At 39.3% G+C, this 14,135-nt stretch overlaps 1 non-coding gene across 1 annotated transcript; it reads right to left on the bottom strand.

Moving 5' to 3' along the window:
* Positions 1–3,296: 3,296 nt before the first annotated feature.
* On the bottom strand, positions 3,297–3,404 carry LOC148581345 (small nucleolar RNA R71). The gene has a single exon (XR_015895869.1). It is a non-coding gene; the product is annotated as a small nucleolar RNA R71 (small nucleolar RNA).
* Positions 3,405–14,135: the final 10,731 nt, after the last annotated feature.

The following is a 14,135-nucleotide window of genomic DNA, read 5'->3' as shown; positions in this document are numbered from 1 at the left end:
TCTACATGAAATAAGCTAGAATGAATATCTCTTAGATCTCTTAACCGGAATCTTCGTGGCGTAAGCTAGAATGATGGCGGCATTCAAGAGAATCCGAAAAGTCTAAACCTTGTCTGTGGTATTCCGAGTAGGATTCAATGATTGAATGACTGTGACGAGCTTCAAACTCGCGAGTGCTGGGCGTTAGTGACAGACGCAAAAGGAGGGTGAATCCTATTCCAGCATGATCGAGAACCGACAGATGATTAGCCGTGCTGTGACAGAGCATGTGAGCATATTTTTCACTGAGAGGAGGGGATTTAGCCACTGACAACGGTGATGCCCTTGCATAAAGCCAGCCATGGAAATGAGTAAGACTGATTGGATGAAGATGGCAGGAAAGCAGAGGTTCAGAGGAACGAAAGCATCTCCATTCGCTTATCTGAAATTCCTACCAATGAATTACATAAGTATTTCTATCCCTATTTTATCATATTAAATTCGAAAACACTATTATCAATTTATATCTGCCTAACTGAGATTTGCAAGGTGACCATAGCTTGCTTCATACCAACAATCTCCATGGGATTCGACCCTAACTCACGTAAGGTATTACTTGGACGACCCAGTGCACTTGCTGGTTAGTTGTATCGAAGTTGTGAACCATGGTATTGGCACCATGTTCTTGGCGCCATTGCCAGGGAAAGAAAGAGCCATGAATTTTACATAATTAAAGTGTAATCATGATTACGCGTACCAAGTTGCTCACGTTGCCAGGGATTGTTCGAGCCTGGACATCACAATTTCGTGCACCAAGTTTTTGGCGCCGTTGCCGGGGACTTAATTGTTCCTGTTTGGCACCAAGAATCGTCTGAGATCCCAATCCCGGCAACAACACCAAGTTTTTGGCGCTGTTGCCGGGGATTGTTCGAGTTTGGACAACTGACGGTTCATCTTGTTGCTCAGATTAGGTAACTTTCTTTTCGTTTTCTTTTCAAAAAATTTTCAAAAATATTTCAAAAGTTTCTCATTTGTTTTCGAAAAAAATAATATAAAAATGTTTTCAAAAAATTTTATTCAAAATTTTTAAGAATGAATTCTAGTGTTTCATGAAACATGTTGAAGCCTGGCTGGCTGTAAAGCCATGTCTAATTCCTTTGGGAATGAGTATGTCAGGCGTGTCATGTCTGAATTACATGCTGAAGCTTGGCTGGCCATTGGCCATGTCTAGTGTTTTGGACCGGAGCTTTCATTGAAAGCTTGGCTGGCTAGTGAGCCATGTCTAATTCCTGGACTGAAGCTTTAGACTAAGAATGCAAGATTCCTGGAATTCATGTTAAAAATTTTGGAATCCTTATTTTTTCTTTTTCATATAATTTTCGAAAAAATCCAAAAAAATTAGAAAATCATAAAAGTCAAAAACATTTTTTGTGTTTCTTGTTTGAGTCATGAGTCATGTCATAAGTTTGGTGTCATTTGCATGTGCATCTTGCATTTTTCAAAAATTTCATGCATTCATAGTGTTCTTCATGATCTTCAAGTTGTTCTTGGTAAGTTTTCTTGTTTGATCTTGATGATTTTTTTGTTTTGTGTTGTATGGTGTTTTTCATATGCATTCTTGAATTCTTAGTGCCTAAGCATTAAAGAATTCTAAGTTTGGTGTCTTGCATGTTTTCTTTGCATTAAAAGTTTTTCAAAATTGTGTCTATGATGTTCATCTTGACATTCAAAGTGTTCTTGGAGTTCATCTTGACATTCATAGCATTCTTGCATGCATCACATGTTTTGATCTAAAAATTTCATGCATTGCATCATTTTAGTGTTTTTCTCTTGCATCATAAAAATTCAAAAATCAAAAAAATATCTTTCCCTTTTTCTCTCATCAAATTCGAAAATTTGAGTTGACTTTTTCAAAAAATTTTAAAAAATCAAGTTGTTTCTTATGAGTCAAATCAAATTTTCAATTTGAAAATCTTATCTTTTTCAAAATCTTTTTCAAAAATCAAATCTTTTTCAAAATTTTTAGTTATTTTCGAAAATTCCAAAAATATTTTTCAAAAATCTTTTTCTTATTTTTATCAAATTTTCGAAAATAACATAATCAATTAATGTTTTGATTCAAAAATTTGAAGTTTGTTACTTGCTTGTTAAGAAAGATTCAAACTTTAAGTTCTAGAATCATATCTTGTGATCTCTTGTGAATCAAGTCATTAATTGAGATTTTAAAAATCAAATCTTTTTCAAAAACTAATTTCTATCATATCTTTTCAAAAATATCTTCTCATCTTATCTTTTTCAAAATATCTTTTCTAACTTCCTAACTTCTTATCTTTTCAAAATTTATTTCGACTAACTAACTAACTTTTTGTTTGTTTCTTAACTTTTTCAAAACTACCTAACTAACTCTCTCTCTCTCTAATTTTCGAAAATATCTCCCCCCGTTTTCAAAAATTTCTTTTTAATTAACTAATTATTCTTATTTTTATTTTTGATTTTAAAAATTTTCGAAAAATACTAACATTTTTCAAAAACCATTTTCGAAAATCACTAACTCTTTTTCAAAAATATTTTTCGAAAATTCTCCCTCTCCCATCTTATTCTATTTATTTATTCATCTACTAACATCTCATCTCACATCTCAAACCTCCTCACAGTTGTGTTTCTTCCATTATATTACATTCTTTGTCTCCCCCTCTTCTTCTACTCACACAGGGATACCTATACTGTGGTATAAAGGATCCATATTATTATTATTATTTTTTCTGTGCCCTCTTCTTTGTCATATGAGCAGGAGCAAGGATAAGAACATTCTTGTTGAAGCAGATCCAGAACCTGAAAGGACTCTGAAGAGAAAATTAAGAGAAGCTAAAATACAACAATCCAGAGATAACCTTTCAGAAATTTTCGAACAGGAAGAGGAGATGGCAGCCGAAAATAATAATAATGTAAGGAAGATGCTTGGTGACTTTACTACACCTAATTCCAATTTACATGGAAGAAGCATCTCCATTCTTGCCATTGGAGCAAACAACTTTGAGCTGAAACCTCAATTAGTTTCTCTGATGCAGCAGAACTGCAAGTTTCATGGACTTTCATCTGAAGATCCTTTTCAGTTCTTAACTGAATTCTTGCAGATATGTGATACTGTTAAGACTAATGGAGTAGATCCTAAAGTCTACAGGCTCATGCTTTTCCCTTTTGCTATAAGAGACAGAGCTAGATTATGGTTGGATTCTCAACCCAAAGACAGCCTGAACTCTTGGGATAAGCTGGTCACGGCTTTCTTAGCCAAGTACTTTCCTCCTCAAAAGCTGAGCAAGCTTAGAGCTGATGTTCAAACCTTCAGACAGAAAGAAGGTGAATCCCTCTATGAAGCTTGGGAAAGATACAAACAGTTGACCAAAAAGTGTCCTTCTGACATGCTTTCAGAATGGACCATCCTGGATATATTCTATGATGGTTTATCTGAGCTATCAAAGATGTCACTGGACACTTCTGTAGGTGGATCCATTCACCTAAAGAAAACGCCTGCAGAAGCTCAAGAACTCATTGACATGGTTGCTAATAACCAGTTCATGTACACTTCTGAGAGGAATCCTGTGAGTAATGGGACGCCTATGAAGAAGGGAGTTCTTGAAGTTGATACTCTGAATGCCATATTGGCTCAGAATAAAATATTGACTCAGCAAGTCAATATGATCTCTCAGAGTCTGCATGGAATGCAAGCTGCATCCAACAGTACTCAAGAGGCATCTTCTGAAGAAGAAGCTTATGATCCTGAAAACCCTGCAATAGCAGAGGTAAATTACTTAGGTGAACCTTATGGAAACACCTATAACTCATCATGGAGAAATCATCCAAATTTCTCATGGAAGGATCAAAAGCCTCAACAAGGCTTTAATAATGGTGGAAGAAACAGGTTTAGCAATAATAAACCTTTTCCATCATCCACTCAGCAACAGACAGAGGACTCTGAACAAAATACTTCTAATTTGGCAAACTTAGTCTCTGATCTATCCAAGGCCACTGTAAGTTTCATGAATGAAACAAGATCTTCCATTAGAAATTTGGAAGAACAAGTGGGCCAGCTGAGTAAAAAGATCACTGAAATCCCTCCCAGTACTCTCCTAAGCAATACAGAAGAGAATCCAAAAGGAGAGTGCAAGGCCATTGACATAAGCAAAATGGCCGAACCCAATGAGGGAGAGGAGGACGTGAATCCCAAGGAGGAAGACCTCCTGGGACGTCCAGTGACCAATAAGGAGCTTCCCTTTGAGGAACCAAAGGACTCTGAGGCTCATCTAGAGACCATAGGGATTCCATTGAACCTCCTTATGCCCTTCATGAGCTCTGATGAATATTCCTCTTCTGAAGAGAATGAGGATGTTACAGAAGAGCAAACTGCCAAGTTCCTTGGTGCAATCATGAAGCTGAATGCCAAATTATTTGGCATTGATACTTGGGAAGTTGAACCTCCCTTGTTCATCAATGAACTAAGTGATCTGGATCAACTGACATTGCCTCAGAAGAGACAGGATCCTGGAAAGTTCATAATACCCTGTACCATAGGCACCATGATCTTTAAGGCTCTGTGTGACCTTGGTTCAGGAATAAACCTCATGCCCCTCTCTGTAATAGAGAAACTGGGAATCTATGGGGTGCAAGCTGCTAAAATCTCATTAGAGATGGCAGACAATTCAAGAAAACAGGCATATGGACAAGTAGAGGACGTGTTAGTAAAGGTTGAAGGCCTTTACATCCCTGCTGATTTCATAGTCCTGGATACTGGAAAGGAAGAGGATGAATCCATCATTCTAGGAAGACCTTTCCTGGCCACAACAAGAGCTGTGATTGATGTTGACAGAGGTGAACTAGTCCTTCAATGGAATGAGAACTCTCTTGTGCTTAAAACTCAAGGATCTCCCTCTGCAACCATGGAGAGGAAGCAGAAATAGCTTCTCTCAAAGCAGAGTCAACCAGAGCCCCCACAGTCAAACTCTAAGTTTGGTGTTGGGAGGCCACAACCAAACTCTAAGTTTGGTGTTGAACTCCCATATCCAAACTCTAAGTTTGGTGTTGGACAGTCTCAACAAAGCTCTGCACAACTGTGAGGCTCCATGAGAGCCCACTGTCAAGCTATTGACATTAAAGAAGCGCTTGTTGGGAGGCAACCCAATTTTTATTTATCTAACTATATTTTCCTTAGTTATATGTCTTTGTAGGTTCATGATCATGTGGAGTCACAAAATAAATATAAAAATTGAAAACGGAATCAAAAACAACAGAAGAAAAATCACACCCTGGAGGAGCATCTGTCTGGCGTTCAGCGCCAGAACAGAGCATGGTTCTGGCGCTGAACGCCCAAAATGGGCAGCTTCTGGGCGCTGAACGCCAGAACAGGCATGGTTCTGGCGTTCAACGCCAGAAATGGCACATAAATGGGCGTTGAACGCCCAAAATGGCCACTAACCTGGCGCTGAACGCCCAGAGTTGTGTGCAAAGGCATTTTTACATGCCTAATGGGTGCAGGGATGTAAATCCTTGAACACCTCAGGATCTGTGGACCCCACAGGATCCACTCAGGATCTATGGACCCCACAGGATCCACTCAGGATCTGTGGACCTCACAGGATCCACTCAGGATCTGTGGACCTCACAGGATCCACTCAGGATCTGTGGACCCCACAGGATCCACTCAGGATCTGTGGACCCCACAGGATCCACTTAGGATCTGTGGACCCCACAGGATCCCCACCTACCTCCACTCACTTCTTCTCACCACTCTCTTTCATACAACCCCATAAACGCTCTTCCCCAAAAACCCTTCACCAATCACCTCAATCTCTCTTCCCCATCACCTCTTCACCACTCACATCCATCCACTCTTCCACATAAACCTACCTCATAAACCCCACCTACCTTCAAAATTCAAAACCAATTTCCCACCCAAACCCACCTATATGGCCGAAACCTTTCCCCCCTCCCTTCCCTATATAAAGACCTCCATTCTTCATCAAATTCACACAACACACCCCTCTACACTCCTCTTGGCCGAAACCACATCTCCCTCCCCCTCTCCATATTTCTTCTTCTTCTTCTTCTTCTTCTTCTTCTTCTTCTTCTTCTTCTTCTTCTTCTTCTTCTTCTTCTTCTTCTTCTTCTATTCTTTTGTTTATTGCTCGAGGGCGAGCAATATTCTAAGTTTGGTGTGGTAAAAGCATAAGCTTTTTGTTTTTCCATTACCATTGATGGCACCTAAGACCGGAGAATCCTCTAGAAGAGGGAAAGGGAAGATAAAAGCTTCCACATCCGAGTCATGGGAGATGGAAAGGTTCATCTCCAAAGCCCATCAAGACCACTTCTATGATGTTGTGGCCAAGAAGAAGGTGATCCCCGAGGTCCCTTTCAGACTCAAAAGAAATGAGTATCCGGAGATCCGACATGAAATTCAAAGAAGAGGTTGGGAAGTTCTAACAAATCCCATCCAACAAGTCGGCATCCTAATGGTTCAAGAGTTCTATGCTAATGCATGGATCACCAAGAACCATGATCAAAGTAAGAACCCGGATCCAAAGAACTATGTTACAATGGTTCGGGGGAAATACTTAGATTTTAGTCCGGAAAATGTAAGGTTGGCGTTCAACTTGCCAAACATGGAAGAGAACGCACGCCCCTACACAAGGAGAGTCAACTTTGATCAAAGGTTGGACCAAGTCCTTATGGACATATGTGTAGAAGGAGCTCAATGGAAGGTTGACTCCAAAGGCAAGCCGGTTCAACTAAGAAGATTGGACCTCAAGCCTGTAGCTAGAGGATGGTTGGAGTTCATTCAATGCTCAATCATTCCCACTAGCAACCGGTCTGAAGTTACTATAGACTGGGCCATCATGATCCATAGTATCATGATTGGAGAAGAGGTGGAAGTTCATGAGATTATACCTCAAGAACTCTACAAGGTGGCTGACAAGTCCTCCACTATGGCAAGGTTAGCCTTCCCTCACCTCATTTGCCATCTATGTTACTCAGCTGGAGCTTTCATAGAAGGAGATATCCTCATTAAAGAGGACAAGCCCATCACTAAGAAAAAGATGGAGCAAGCAAGAGAGCCCAGTCATGGAGCTCAAGAGGCACAAGAATCTCATTACCATGAGATTCCGGAGATGCCTCAAATGCACTTTCCTCCACAAAATTATTGGGAGCAAATCAACACCTCCCTAGGAGAATTGAGTTCCAATATGGGACAACTAAGGGTGAAACATCAAGAGCACTCCATCATGCTTCATGAAATAAGAGAAGATCAAAAAGCAATGAGGGAGGAGCAACAAGACAAGGAAGAGACATAGAAGAGCTCAAGGACATCATTGGTTCCTCAAGAAAGAAACGCCACCATCACTAAGGTGGATTCATTCCTTGTTCTTGCTTTCTCTGTTTTCGTTTTCTATATTATGTGCTTATCTATGTTTGTGTCTTCATTACATGATCATTAGTAGTAGTAACTATGTCTAAAAGTTATGAATGTCCTATGAATCCATCACCTCTCTTAAATGAAAAATGTTTTAATTCAAAAGAACAAGAAGTACATGAGTTTCGAATTTATCCTTGAACTTAGCTTAATTATATTGATGTGGTAACAATGCTTCTTGTTTTCTGAATGTATGCTTGAACAGTGCATATGTCTTTTGAAGTTGTTGTTTAAGAATGTTAAATATGTTGGCTCTTGAAAGAATGATGACTAGGAGACATGTTATTTGATAATCTGAAAAATCATAAAAATGATTCTTGAAGCAAGAAAAAGCAGCAAAGAACAAAGCTTGCAGAGAAAAAAAAAATAGGCAAAAAAAAAATAGAAAAAAAATAGAAAGAAAAAGCAAACAGAAAAAGCCAAAAGCTCTTAAAACCAAGAGGCAAGAGCAAAAAGCCAATAACCCTTAAAACCAAAAGGCAAGGGCAAATAAAAAGGATCCCAAGGCTTTGAGCATCAGTGGATAGGAGGGCCTAAAGGAATAAAATCCTGGTCTAAGCGGCTAAACCAAGTTGTCCCTAACCATGTGCTTGTGGCGTGTAGGTGTCAAGTGAAAACTTGAGACTGAGCGGTTAAAGTCAAGGTCCAAAGCAAAAAAAGAGTGTGCTTAAGAACCCTGGACACCTCTAATTGGGGACTTTAGCAAAGCTGAGTCACAATCTGAAAAGGTTCACCCAATTATGTGTCTGTGGCATTTATGTATCCGGTGGTAATACTGGAAAACAAAGTGCTTAGGGCCACGGCCAAGACTCATAAAGAAGCTGTGTTCAAGAATCATCATACTGAACTAGGAGAGTCAATAACACTATTCGAAATCTGAAGTTTCTATAGATGCCAATCATTCTAAACCTCAATGGATAAAGTGAGATGCCAAAACTATTCAAGAGGCAAAAAAGCTATAAGTCCCGCTCATTTGATTGAAGCTATGTTTCATTGATAGTTTGGAATTTATCGTATATTCTCTTCTTTTTATCCTACTTGATTTTCAGTTGCTTGGGGACAAGCAACAATTTAAGTTTGGTGTTGTGATGAGCGGATAATTTATACGCTTTTTGGCATTGTTTTTAGTATGTTTTTAGTAGGATCTAGTTACTTTTAGGGATGTTTTTATTAGTTTTTATGTTAAATTCACATTTCTGGACTTTACTATGAGTTTGTGTGTTTTTCTGTGATTTCAGGTATTTTCTGGCTGAAATTAAGGGACTTGAGCAAAAATCAGATTCAGAGGTTGAAAAAGGATTGCTGATGCTGTTGGATTCTGACCTCCCTGCACTCAAAGTGGATTTTCTGGAGCTACAGAACTCAAAATGGCACGCTTCCAATTGCGTTGGAAAGTAGACATCCAGGGATTTCCAGCAATATATAATAGTCCATACTTTGGCCAAGAATAGACGACGTAAACTGGCATTCAACGCCAGCTTTCTACCCAAACCTGGCGTCCAGCGCCAGAAAAGGAGCCAAAACCATAGTTGAACGCCCAAACTGGCACAAAAGCTGGCGTTCAACTCCAAGAAGGACCTCTACACGTGCAACACTCAAGCCCAGCCCAAACACACACCAAGTGGGCCCCGGAAGTGGATTTATGCATCAATTACTTACTCATGTAAACCCTAGCAGCTAGTTTATTATAAATAGGACCTTTTACTAGTCTTTTTGACCATCTTTGATCTCTGGATTATCTTTTGATCTATTGATCACGTTTAGGGGGCTGGCCATCTCGGCCATGCCTGGACCTTTCACTTATGTATTTTCACGGTAGAGTTTCTACACTCCATAGATTAAGGTGTGGAGCTCTGCTGTTCCTCAAAGATTAATGCAAAGTACTACTGTTTTCTATTCAATTCATCTTATTTCGCTTCTAAGATATCCATTCGCACCCAAGAACGTGATGAAGGTGATGATTATGTGTGACGCTCATCACCATTCTCCCCTATGAACACGTGCCTGACAAACACTTCCGTTCTACATGAAATAAGCTAGAATGAATATCTCTTAGATCTCTTAACCGGAATCTTCGTGGTGTAAGCTAGAATGATGGCGGCATTCAAGAGAATCCGGAAAGTCTAAACCTTGTCTGTGGTATTCCGAGTAGGATTCAATGATTGAATGACTGTGACGAGCTTCAAACTCGCGAGTGCTGGGCGTTAGTGACAGACGCAAAAGGAGGGTGAATCCTATTCCAGCATGATCGAGAACCGACAGATGATTAGCCGTGCTGTGACAGAGCATGTGAGCATATTTTTCACTGAGAGGAGGGGATGTAGCCACTGACAACGGTGATGCCCTTGCATAAAGCCAGCCATGGAAATGAGTAAGACTGATTGGATGAAGATGGCAGGAAAGCAGAGGTTCAGAGGAACGAAAGCATCTCCATTCGCTTATCTGAAATTCCTACCAATGAATTACATAAGTATTTCTATCCCTATTTTATCATATTAAATTCGAAAACACCATTATCAATTTATATCTGCCTAACTGAGATTTGCAAGGTGACCATAGCTTGCTTCATACCAACAATCTCCGTGGGATTCGACCCTTACTCACGTAAGGTATTACTTGGACGACCCAGTGCACTTGCTGGTTAGTTGTATCGAAGTTGTGAACCATGGTATTGGCACCATGTTCTTGGCGCCATTGCCAGGGAAAGAAAGAGCCATGAATTTTACATAATTAAAGTGTAATCACGATTACGCGTACCAAGTTGCTCACGTTGCCAAGGATTGTTCGAGCCTGGACATCACAATTTCGTGCACCATGCATCAATTAGATTAATATAAAAGAAAGAAAAAAGATCAACCAACCAAAGATAAAGAACAGCCACAAAAAAGCATAATTGAGCCCAAAAGATTCTAAAGCTAATACCATTTCTTGTCTTGCCAGACATATGCATATAACTGGTAAGCTTTAAAAATTGAGACATGGAAATATGGAATTCAGAATTCTAAAATACATGGAATTTAGGATTAAATAGCTAACCTAGAACTTAGATATCTTAGATATCTCACAATGTACAATCAAGTAGCTAACCTCACAACACAAATTTAGGATTAAATAGATCATTAATTTTACTCCATTGACTAATGGGTCACACACAAAACCTAACTTACATGGAATTTAGGCGATTCTAAGGCTTCAAATCTAGTATTTTTATAGCACAAAGCTCAAATTTTCAAACCCAAAACCAATTTCCCGAACTAACAATGAGCTAGGATCAAGCAAAAATGAAAATTAACATAGCAACAGCACCAAAACTCATTTCAATTAATCCATAAAGATTGGAACTTTAAATATCAAGACAATAATTTTGCATGCAGAATTGGGTATTCGATGGAATCAACTTAAAATGTCACCCGACCCAAATACGATTTCAGCAACAAAATAGCGTATCTGGCTTATGCATCAACTTGGTTACTCTCAGATTTCAACATTCTAATTGAAATACAAGAAATAAATAAGAGCATAGTTGTTGTGTTTCTGATTACCAAGCAATTGAGAAAGCGGCAGGCCCAAACAACACTACAGTAGTGCCTTGCGAGGTGGTAGAGCCGAAGCGGTAGCAAAGCTCAGGTGGTGATGCAAGTGCGCGGTGAGCATAGTAGCCCCTCGGGCATCAGCAACTCGGTGGATAAAGAGCTTGAGCCCAATGGACTTCTTATTGATGAATCTCGCGACCTCTTAGCTAGAGACTGGGAGAGAGGGAAATTTCTGTGTAGATAGACTTGCCAAACTAGGGCTTCATATCAACTCGATACAGTCTTCAGATAAAGAAGAGGAATTTATAACTCGGTACATCGATCTCAATAGTTTTCTAAAATCGGAACCCTAAACCCCTCAAATTTTAGAATCAAATGGAAATTAATACTTACCTAATCGATGACGTAAGCACCGAGAGGAGGATGAGAAGCGCAGAGATCGACGATGGTATGGGTGGCGCACGACGATCAGTGTAGGAGGGTTCACGACGGTGTGAGCTTCACGATCTTCACGACGGTGTGGCGCTGAGTGGTGAGTGGGGACTAGGGTGCGATGATCTTCGCGACGGTGAGGCTTCACAATCTTTGCGCGGTGCAGGAGGCAGGGTTTTCTTTGTGTTTTGGACTTGAAGGGTTTTCTTCTCTACTGAAATGGTGACTTCTGAGCTTTGCAGGGAAATTTTTCACTAAGTGTGAGCTTACAGAGTGTGTGTGTTTTACACCGGGAAAAAGTTAAGAGGAGGAAAAAAATTCACCAAGTGTCAAATTTTTTGCTCTAGACACATTAGGCATCACTTTTAAAACGCACCCAAAACTTAATAAATAGGCTACTTTCTAAAAGCGTCCCCCTTTGATACGAAAAGTGAACATATAGATATCAACCTACGACTACGCTTTATAAGTGATTTCTAAAATACCTAAGGCTACATTTTTTAAATGATGCCACAATTGTGTATCCTTTTCTCTGATAAAAAGGCAACATGGAGAAAAGCGTAGCCTATTCATAGAATAGGCTACGCTTTTCAAATGTAGCTTAAAAAAAGTGTGACTGAATAGATATTTTTCTTGTAGTGTTTCTCACTATTGTGGATGATTTTAGTAGGTTTACCTGAATCTTTCCTATGACACTAAAAGCTGAGGCTTTTCACTTGTACAAAATTTTATAAAATTGATTCGTGTTCAATTTAATAGTAACATCTAGTGCATTAAATCAGATAATCGTAAGAAATTCCAATTAACTCAATTTTACACTTCAAATGGAATTTTATCAATTCTCATGTACTGAGACTCTTCAACAAAATGGAATTGTGGAGTGCAAATCCCAGCATATTTTACAAGTTGTTAGAGCTATATTATTTCACTCAGTAGTGCCTTAATGTTATTGGGATTTGATGGCTGCATATACAACCCAAATCATCAACCATATCAATAGCAACTTCTAAATAACAAAAGCCTATTTGAAATTCTATATAACAAGCAAGTTGATTTAACACAATTTAAAGTCTTTGGATGCTTATCCTTCATATTTACATTATCATTAAATCGAAAGAAACTTGATGCACGAGCTAAGAAAGGAGTGTTCCTTGGATTTTAAGAGAGCACAAAAAGATTCTTAGTTTTGGATCTCCACACCAACAAACTTCATGTCTTAAGGGATATTACCTTTTATGAGCACAGTTTCCCTTTCAAAACTAATAATCACTGTTCATAGTTATCACCTTCACCCACTCACACTCAACCGCATGCAAGCACTCAATATTTTTAGTTTTCATGATGTTTTTTAAAACAGCCCTTCAGCAGCATCTACTTCTCACTTAATTTCCACAGCCACACACACCTTTTTCACACACTTCACTAACACTACTTAGAAGATCTACAAGAGAAAAAAGGAGACCCGCATATTTAGAAAATTATCACTGCATGCAGGCCTCTTTTGAATCAGCTTCTTCCTCATCAAAGTATCTGATTTCTAACTTCATGATATATCATACTCTACCTTCTACAAACCATACACTATCAATCAAAATTGCATCAAGTGTCGAACCTACATGTTATGAACAAGCTGTGGCTGACCCTTGTTGGAAAAAGGCTGTCTCAGTTGAACTAAGTACTCTTGAGGTAAACAAGACATGGATTGTCGCTACCTTACCTAAGGGCAAGAAAGCTATAGGTTGCAAGTGGGTCTTCAAGTTGAAGCTCAAGCTGCATGGGATAATTGAGAGGCACAAAGACTGTCTTGTGGCAAAAGGGAATAATTAGAGGCAGGGATTTGACTTCTTTGATACCTATATCCCCGTGGCCAAGATGACAACATTGCGCATCCTTCTTGCTCTTGCAGCGGCTAAATAATGGCATTTACAGCAGTTGAACGTCAACACTGCTTTTCTCCATGGGGACCTTGATGAGGAAGTTTACATGACCGTCCCTTCTGGTCTCCCAGTTTCATAACCCGGTTTAGTGTGCAAGCTAACAAAATCTTTTTATGGCCTCAAACAGGCCAGCCACCAATAAAATATAAAACTAACTTCAATGCTTCTCAACCTTGACTATTGCCAATCCAACCATGACTACTCTCTATTCACCAAATTAGTTGATGAAAAATTCACTGTCAGGTTAGTATATGTCGATGATTTGATCATCACGGGTAATGATTTAAGCACCATTTCAGCCACCAAGCAACAATTACATGATGCCTTCAAGATCAAAGACATTGGTGATCTAAAAAATTTTTTTGTCCTTGAGATTGCATGAAGTAGTTCAAGTATTGCTGTTCATCAGTGAAAATATGTGTTGGACTTGTTGCATGACTATGGAATGTTGGACTACAAACCTGCCTCAGCCCCCATGGAGTATGGTATTGAAGCTAGCTAAGGACTCAGTTCCTCTCTTTACAAATATAGCTGCCTATTGCAGTCTCATTGGCCGCCTTGTATATCTCATTACCACGAGACCCGATATTTCTTTTGCAGTTGGCAAGCTCAGTCACTGCCTTGATTGTCCCACTAGTTTTAGCTATAATGCAGCCATTCGGGTCCTCAAGTACCTCAAACAAGCCCCAACAACATGCATTTTTCCTCTTCCTCTGACCTGTAACTCTCTGACTATTCAGATGTAGACCGGGCAGCATGTTCTGACACTCGCAGGTTTATTTTCAGACATTG

This window comes from Arachis ipaensis, chromosome B10 (genome assembly GCF_059453495.1).
Source record: "Arachis ipaensis isolate K30076 ecotype BB chromosome B10, ASM5945349v1, whole genome shotgun sequence".
NCBI lineage: Eukaryota > Viridiplantae > Streptophyta > Magnoliopsida > Fabales > Fabaceae > Arachis > Arachis ipaensis.
This window is presented reverse-complemented; position numbering and strand designations above follow the sequence as displayed.